This window comes from Amaranthus tricolor, chromosome 16 (assembly GCF_026212465.1).
Source record: "Amaranthus tricolor cultivar Red isolate AtriRed21 chromosome 16, ASM2621246v1, whole genome shotgun sequence".
Taxonomy (NCBI): Eukaryota; Viridiplantae; Streptophyta; class Magnoliopsida; order Caryophyllales; family Amaranthaceae; genus Amaranthus; species Amaranthus tricolor.
In genome coordinates this window covers 9,299,849-9,308,045 of record NC_080062.1, presented here as the reverse complement: position 1 = coordinate 9,308,045, position 8,197 = coordinate 9,299,849, and positions in this window count along the sequence as shown.

Sequence of the window (8,197 nt, the reverse complement as noted above, 5' to 3'; positions counted from 1 at the left end):
AGCGGGATGCACGAACACTTTCTTTGCTTACGATGTTAGAAGCAAATCGAGATAGCTCATTGAACTTACAACTGTACTCAATCACGGTCATAAGACCCTGACGAAGATGTAAGAACTCATTCTCCTTTTTCCGTTGGAGTGATGGCGGATAGAATTGTTGACGAAGAGTTATAAGGAAATCATCCCAAAAGGTATCAGTCATAGTGGCCTTGACAGAACGCCACCATAACTCTGCTGGACCAGATAGGTAGAAGGAAGCCAGCTTTACTTTTAGGTGCGCTGGACAGTTAATGACCTCTAAAAGTTTCTCCATCTCTGCGAGCCAATTCTCAAAGCGAACCGGATCAGCTTCTCCGTCGTATTGCGGCGGACGATGATATGCCATATTCTTAAAGTATTTCCCGTCGTCATTGGCCTCTTGAGCCTGATTCTCCATGAGGGTGATCAGTCGCTCATTTGTCCTTTCCATCCGAGCTAGTTGTGCTTCTAGCTCTCGAACTCTAGCTTCGTGATCAGATGAAGTTACGCCATTTCTTACCTAAAATATTTTTTTAAACATGTGACTAACTTTCACATTAACTTAATTAATCTAGCACGTAATTTTACACATAGTCACATAAGCACATAGAAAACAAATAGAATTTTTAGGAAGACTTGTTTTGAAAATCATTTGAAATACTTTTCTTTTTTTCCACTTTTTTTTTTTTTTTTTTTTAATTTTAATTTTTTTTTTTTTTAGTCAGCTATCGAGTCACATGGAACTAAAATTCCAAGATTCGAGTAACTTTAGCTCTGATACCACGTGTAGCAGGAGCGGCACTCTCGTTACATAATTAACATTAATAATTATACTTAAGATAAATAATGCGGAAGTGTAAAACGCCGAACTGCTAAAAACCATTTGAAATAAAAAAAATGTTCAAAACATAAGTAAAAATATATCTTACAACTGAGAAAATATAAAATAAGGTTTACTTAAATACGATAAAAAAACATAAGTACAATATAGTCATCAAGTAAAATCATTGAAGCTAAGTCCTCGATAGAATAATTAAAGTTGCGGCCTGGATCGAAACCTGAGCTAATTTTTTTTCCTGCAAAATACTGTCATCCATAATACGGATGACAGCCGATTAAATCGGTCAGCGATAAAGCCGAGTACAATTTTCTCAATAAGCTTATGATGCGATAGTTAAATCATGCTTACAAAATAATCATCAAGCACAATATAGAAGGTTATTACTCATTATTGACCTTTACTAAGCCATTAAGTTACATTCTCAATACTTGCAGAAGTTCATTACTGCTACTAAATACTTGGTAACCTTAATGCTTATTTAATCAAGTTCAATTAAGCCTCATAGCTTTACCATCATAGCACATCACAAGATCACAACAATAATGACAACTGATATATGTAAGGGTCTGGTTAGGTGAGGACCGTAGTCCTAATTCCTAACTGTGGTGGGAGTCGTCACTCCTCTCAATACTGTTATGCTCGAGACTTCACAGGATGGGTTTTTCTCGGACCCCCTGTCTGACACCGCATTTTACGTGCCGGCTAACACGGACGCCGGGATTTTACATGCCGGTCCATGGTTCGACGTTACCTTACTATCAGAGTCATACAATCAATATCATGCAATATCAAACAAGACTCTAAACCGAAATAGTTTACATTCTTATAAGTCAAACTTCCACTAGTCAAATTTTTGACAATTCTACCCTTTTAGTAGAAACAAATTACTAGTATCTAATAAATTAATATTTAATTAAATAACAAATTTTCGTAGCTATACTAAGATTCCTGAGGCTAAACTAAGTCATTATTGTGTCATAAATAATCATAACAGTCAAGGGTAATATTTCTAAGTACTTAATAACATATTTTATCAAATAACCAGTAAAATAGTAAAACGGATCTATCATCACTATAAAAATAACATAATCCGACAAATTATTAAGGGTCCAAAATCTATATGAAATGAGTTTTCAAGAAAAACAATGCTAAGCATTTTAACAAATTTGTTTGACTATTTTACCGATAAACCGATTAATAATTCTTTATAATTACTTGAGTCCAACAAAAAAAATATCAAAACACCAAGATGATATGAAATCATTTTAAACACATAAGTTTATTTAACTAGTAAAATTCATATATATCTATATTATCATATTAATCAAAAATTTCCATATATATGACTTTTTTTTTTTGAGTGTCCCAAAAGTATTATTGTTTTGACGAAAATATCACTAAACTGGATATAACTTTAATATTACCATATAAAGTTTAAATGACTAAAATAAAATCATGTTGATCATGCTTTTATATTATCGAGTAACCATAAATAAATATCACATAACGAGAGAGTTAAGAAAATGTGTACCATTTTCCTCCGAAGGTGGTGCTAAACCAAGTAAGAGAATAATAATAGAAAAATAAGAACTTAAGGAAATAAGTTCCAAAAGAAAGTCTTCAAGGTTCCAAGCTTCAAAGAAGTAGATCTTCAATTACCCAAAAGAAAAAGATATCCAAGCTCCAAAAGATAATACTTGACTTTTTAAAAGTTGATGATTATCGGCTTAAGAAGTGATAAGATCAAGCTCCATCTTCATTTGATTCTTCAACAAATAAAAAGGGTATAAAGTTAGTAAGATGTTAATGAAGTGAAGATATAAGAAAGAATGGTAGAAAGATTTGATGATGGGGGTGTAAGTGATCTCATGGCTAAGGAGGGGTATTTATAATGGGTTTTGGGCAACTTTTTAGTTCATAAGATTGTATGAAAAAGAAGGTTAACTTGTGTAAGTGATTTAGAGTGTGTAAGTGAATGTGTAAGAGTTGGAGTGTGCAAGTGGATGTGTAAGAATTTGGAGTGTAGAAGAAGGTTAACTTGTGTAAGGAAATGGTGATAGCTTGTGTAAGTGATGAACATTATGGATTGATGTAGAAAGGATTTTGATTCATCAAATTTTTGTTCTAGTTTATGCTAGTGAAATGTTTTAGATTAATGGGAAAGTATGATTAAGGTTTGATTATGAAAATATGAAAGTTTACTTAGAAAATTTTAGTTAAAACTATACTTAAAGTTAATAAAAAAATATAGTTAATTTTTAGGTATAAAATAATTAAATCAAAGTTTTAAAGTTAAAATGATAAGTAGTAAAGTTAGTTTAAGGAAACGAAATTGAAACGTAACGTTTTAATAAAACCGTAAATATAATATTAAAATTTTACTTTTTGTAGTATAAAATAATAAAATAATATTTTAGTGCTTATAAAGAAATTTAAGAATATATTTTTAAGTTTAATATTTGGAAGAAATTACAAAAATCGGAATAAGGTTTAGAATTAAAGGTGATTTGAATTAGATAACCAAAGGATTAGGAATTCGAAAAGAAATTTCGGAAGAAGATTAAGATTAAGAAATTTGAGCCTGTTACAACGGAGCCCTGAAGTATTGGAGAAAACCTTGATGCACTCACAAATAACCCTTACAGAGGAAAGATCACCTTTGCAAAAGATCATCAAGTCATCCGCAAAGCAGAGGTGTGTGAGGTTAATGGATTTGCATCGAGGGTGAAAACCAAAGGTACCCACGATGCTTTTCAAACTCCTAGACAAATACTCCATCCCAATAACAAATAATAAAGGTGAGAGAGGATCACCTTGTCGTAACCCTCGTTTTGCTGCAAAAATGTTAGTAGGAGACCCATCAATCATTAAGGCATAACTCGTAGAAGTAATACACGCCGCAATGATTTTGATGAATTGGTGGGGAAAATTGAGAGTCACCAACATCTCTTTAATAAATTGCCAATTCATCGTGTCATAAGCTTTGCATAGGTCGATTTTCATGAGACAACTGGCGCACACCCTTGCCTAGTATAGTGCTTTACTATGTCTTGACGAAGTAAAATGTTATGCATAATACTACGACCTGCTACAAAGGCTCCCTGAGCTTGATCAATCAAAAAATCCAACACAAGTTTAAGTCTAGAGCAGATAAGCTTAGATATACATTTATACAAAATATGACAACAAGAAATCGGCCTGAAATCATCTGGATATAAAGGACTATGCACCTTTGGAATCAATGTAATTGTCGTGATATTCCAACTCTTTAGCATTTTTCCATTGTCAAAGAACTGATGAACTGCTTGGATGATATCATCTCCCACAACCTCCCACGCAACCTTATAAAAATTTCTATTGAAACCGTCTAACCCTGGAGCCTTCTCCTCAGGATTACTCCATAACGCATGTTTAATTTCAGAAGGAGAAAAATGGAGATCAAATAACTGATGATGATGAGGAGAAAAGATGGAGCCCTAATATACTGTGTCAATATTGATCGTAGTCCTATCCTTGCCCTCAAAGCAAAATAGATCAGAGTAATAGTTAAAGAAAGCCTTATGAATTTTGAGAAGGCTCAGTGATGTCCTTCCCCTGGAATCGAATGAAAGCAACTTTGTTATGACTTAGTCTGTAATTAATGCTCTGATGAAAAATGCAGTGTTATCATCTCCAAATTTTATCCAGTTCAGCTTAGCTTTCTGTCGAAGACTAGCTTCAAGCTCTTGTTTTAGTTGTTGAAACTTAGCAACAGCAACCTACTCTTGAGTAGCTAAGGTAGGGTCACCCAAATGATCATGTAGCTGATTCTGCACAGATATCAACTTAGAATGAGCTTTGTCCACCTCCAGCTGTAAGTGCTCCTTCCCATATAAGGTCTTCAACTTACTCTTAAGTAACCATAGCTTCTGAGTAATTTGATAGCTAACATAGCCCTTAATTTCAACAGTCTAAATCTCACGAATACTCTCAAGAATTATTATTATTATTATTATTATTGTATTTAAAGTCATCGAGAAACGTGTTTTATCTATGGGTTAAATAGTTCATTTCAAACATATTATGAAAATATAAATTTTTTAGTCTCACCAAAATTTGTTCTCTTATTCGTATAGCTTAAAAACAAAAGAAATGTGCAACACCCAAAAAAGTGTAATCTTCATGCATAAAAAAGGCACGTATAAATTAAAAGACTTCATAGTTGGAGAATAAACAAGGCAAAATTTTGACACTTTGTTTTTGCTCATGTCCCTTCATGCCCTCTTTGATTCCCACAAATGACAATCGTTGGTTCATCAAATTACCCTTAGGTGGCAGACAAAATCAAAGTATTCCCATAAAAGCAACAATGTAATGGTACAATTTTAGGCTTATTTTATTTATATAAATTAAATATTCTTTTATTGAAGTGTTTTTATGGCAATTATAATTATAATTAGTGGAGGGGGCCATATTACAATGTATATATAATTAGTATTATAGGATGGTGCTAACTACTTAATGCGCACTAACGTGTCAAATTTGGAATTGAAATTAACAATAGTAGTGTCACTCTTTACAACTTGATTAAAATTTAGTAATCAACTAGGTTAACTATTGAAAATAACTAATTCAATCAAAAGATTATTTTGATAGTTAAAAAGTTTTGGATTATGTTATATATTTTATCACGTCTTTTATATGAGCTAGTTTCTTTTTTTTTCTTTTTTGTTAGAAATGTAACTGCAATTATTATTAAAATTGCTATTAAACTCTACAGAATATCCTTAAACTTTACAATTCAAAAATAGGCAAGTGATTTACTTCGTAAATGGGAACGTAAAATCAGTAGAATTATTAGAATTTTGAGATGTAAAATCATAACATGATTCTACTTTCTTACAATGCAACGATTTAATCATGCGTATTTAGTATTATTTATTATTAATTTTTAATTACCATCTTTCACTAATATCTTTCACATACAGATTTGTCTCAATATTCAATAATTATAATTTCTAAGAAATAGATATTTTATATTAAGCATTCAGAGTTTTAAACTATTTATTAAAAGTTATTCCTTTTCATTCCTAAAAATGAAGTCAATGATACTTTAATTCACAATTTTAAGCTTGAAAATGAATAATTATGACTAGATACTACATATGTTAGCATATTGAAGTTAATTTGTAGGATTATACAATCTTATACATTGATCCTACCCCTATGATCCTACCCCTATGAACGGTTCCATGTAAAATGATGATTCAGACAATTTTAGATGCAACACATGTCCTTCTTATAATTTGTGCTAAACTCTCTTTAATATAAGGGATGAATAAGATTCGAACCCATAACCCTTCTTTCACTTTGGTTCACGTTGGATCGTTGGCTTCTAAGTAATCTAGAAAAATTTTATTACCTGGGCCAATATTATATGACCTCTCATTGGTATGGTTAGTTAGCTCGAAACACCTTTGTCAAATCGCATAGAACGTCTGAACATCATTTTAACTAACTACTTAATCTTTCATGACTAAGACTATGGTCCATGCCAGCCCGAGTCTAAATATACTCTTACTTTTAATACCATGTCAAAAAGCTGCTCAATTAAAAACTTAAATCGATAGGGTAGCTATATACTTTATAACACCCTACCTAATTTATCCGATTTGATTTTTTTGAGGTTTTCCTTTAAATAACACGTTTGCAATTTATTCAAGGAGTAATTTAGATTGGTATCAAAGAACATGGTTGCAATAAAACTAGGTAAGCATATGACGGATCGATTACATAAAAAAATGGAAAAAATATATGTTTTTAAAATTAATAATAGAATAGGCTTCTTTAATCGTGTAAATAACAAAACCTCCTAAATAACTGTAGTTATGTATTTATTTGGTAACTTTTAACTTTTGTAAAATAAAAGGTTTACTATATTTTGAATCTAACTATTTATCATTTAAAAATATTATATCAAAATAAAAGAGTTCTTCAACTAAAAATTTGAACGAGCACTTAATTTTTGTCTTGAGGATGATCGTAGTGCTTCTAATTAAATATTCTATTTAATAAAATATCGATTTTAAGAAAAAGGTATGAAAAGAGTTAAGAGACAAGTAATTAATGTTAATTGTATAAATACATGAATTTTATAAGGGTGTATAAATATATATATATATATATATATATATATATATATATATATATATATATATATATATATATATATATATATATCGTTGTTTTCTTTTTGTAGTGGTTTTGCTTTTGTTTTATTTATAGGCCTTTAATTTATTTTTTCTGTGGTTATTACGTCTATTTATCTTCTTCAAGTCGGAGGATTCCTTTGGCCGCGGTCTCCTTTATGGTATGAGTTGCTGCCGTCTTTTCCTCCTCAGACCCTGTCCTTATTTTATAAGCAGAATACATTGGGTAGGGATGATGATGATGATATGTAAAGAAAAAATGTTTTATATAAACAAATAAGATAATAGTGTAAATATACCAAAAGAGAAAAAAAAAATTTGATTATAGAATAGGAGAACATTGAAAAGAATAGAATTACATTTTTTTTAAACTTGAGCAATTATTAGTAGAAATTGAAAAAAAATGGGTGGAACCCACTTTGCTTACCAATATGACGTGGTCAAAACTTGTATTCATTACCCAAAGAAAGTTAAAACAATGTGTCGATTTTTTTGGCATTTGCTTAGGATTCTCTAATCAACGCGCGTTTGTTAGCGAAGAAAGACAGATATAGGAGATTATTTATTTGAAAAAGATTTAATATGTTTGGCAAAAATTTAATAGTTAATTAGAGTGACTGATTCGATTAATTAATTTTATTAATTATTTTAGTTAACTGATTTTCAACTTATTGTTATGAGTAACTTGTTAAAAACAACTAATTAATAACAATAAGGTATTTTAACCAGCTAATTTACCAAACATTAGCATTGACGGGTTTGACCACTCAATCCTCTACTTGTATCAAAATAAGTTGGAATTGTCTAATAAACTATTTTGTCAAACACTTCTCAAAATCTTGGCCCTTTAAACTAGCTAGCTGTTATGATGTTCAAAGTAGTCGTTAGTGTGTTGCTGTTAATAACAGCGGACAAAGTTTTTATAAAATGATTTGATTTCCTAGTTTTATTCCAACTAAACTCTCAATATTTTCTCCCACCTTTATCTTTCAATTGCTATACAATACGGTAGGTTGTTAAATGAAACTATCATATATTCCTAAAACTTATTTTATTATTTATTTGAGTTACCTTTTAGTTAATTATTATTTTCATTTCATTTTGTTGTGAATGGGCTATGATATTTAGTGAAGAACAAACAAGAACAAAA